Raw genomic sequence first — 1,634 nt, forward strand, 5'->3', positions numbered from 1 at the left:
TTGTTACTGTACTTAAGTTCATGTTTCTGGTATCAGTACTTTACTCCACTACTTATTTTTCTGACCATTTTTTACTTTGACTTCTTACATTTTGAACTCAAATACCTGAACTTTCTACTTCTTACATTTTGAACTCAAATACCTGTACTTTTTTACTTCTCTCATTTTCCAAACAGGCTGGTTCCTTTAGTCTGAATGTGTGTTTGGTGGCGTGATCATTATTATTTAGAGTCATTGCGTGCCTATTGATTTGAACACGATCCGTGTATCCATCATTTCCTGGTCTTCTCTAAAGAAGAGGGACCAATGAAAACGTTGTCATGTCGCCGTTCGTCACCATGGAAACATTCATTAGCTAACAATGACATTATTGTTCTATTAATATAAAGGGAGGTCAGGTACTCTTTAAAACAGCTGCTAGTTATGGGTACTTTTTACTGAAGTACATTTCAAAGCCTCTTTACTTTGACTTGAGTAAATAAGTTTAGTCAGTACTTCTACTTTCACCAGAGTATTTTTAAACATGAGTATCTGTACTTCTACTTGAGTAAAGGATGTGTGTACTTTTGCCATCTCAGGCTCTCGTGGAAAGTGGGGCTCTCAGTTTCCCCTCTTTGTCGTGCAGTTGTTCAGCGAGCGTGAGTGATCCGTTCTTTGGTCTTTTTTTAATATTCGGTCTCTGAGTGTGTGGAGCAGGTGGCCAAACCACAGCGCAGGGAAGTCAGGGCTGAACACACACTCAGCGTGAGTCAGGATTTCTATTACAATACACGGAAAACCAGCGGGACGCCTGGCGCAGAGACTGTTATACACCTCAGCGTGTTCAAACCACACAGAAAACACCTGCCAGAGTCTTTCTTTAACGTATGATATTCATATCATGAGGACATCATATGAGTCCAATAATAGTGGCTTAAAAAGTGGAAGTATTCAAGTTAGTTACAAATACCTCAAATAAAAGTGGTACTTGAGGTAATTAACTAATTTACATTCTGCCCCTGTTTTCGAGGAGGTTTTTTATTTATATTTGAGTTTTATCTAAATATGTAATTACACTTATACTAGGTTAAATATAAAAAATTGTTTTACCATGTTTATGAGAACATTTTCACAGCTGTAGGTTTTCTAGATAACTCACACAATCCAATCCTGACCAATCAAGGTTAATTTACCTTGTCAGGACAAAGATGTTTTTCTAGACCGAATTTCAAAATCAAAGTTTCATTTTCACTCCCAAGAAAATTCAGAATTAAGAGCTTCAACAATTCAACAGCAAATTGTGACGATCGAAAGGCTGGAAACAAAGAATATAGGATTATCAAATAACTAAATAATTTGGGATTATTTTCTGTCAAACTGATACATGGTTTTAGTTATTGTTAATGTTTTAGTCAAGCTAAAACATTGAACCACAGCTGATGAATTCATCCAAAGTCGACTCAACGAGATTCAATTAGATTGACATGAAAATGAAATGTGTCTTTGGCACTGCTGAATAAAACAATACCGAACAAACATAGTGCGACATACAATTCAAATACATGTTGCATTGTTGGAGGACCATGTGACTTCAGTTTTTTATTGACATATCTTCACTGTAGCTAATGTGCTAATGACAATAAATAATAATAATA

General features: G+C 35.8%; 1 protein-coding gene across 1 annotated transcript in view; it reads left to right on the plus strand.

The window, feature by feature from the left end:
- The window catches only part of LOC104941289 (calcium/calmodulin-dependent protein kinase type II subunit beta-like), a 44,275-nt gene that overhangs the window by 23,028 nt on the left and 19,613 nt on the right, over positions 1–1,634 (plus strand). The window lies entirely within an intron of this gene.

This window comes from Notothenia coriiceps, unplaced genomic scaffold (assembly GCF_000735185.1).
Source record: "Notothenia coriiceps isolate Sejong01 unplaced genomic scaffold, NC01 NC01_scaffold00003306, whole genome shotgun sequence".
Taxonomy (NCBI): Eukaryota; Metazoa; Chordata; class Actinopteri; order Perciformes; family Nototheniidae; genus Notothenia; species Notothenia coriiceps.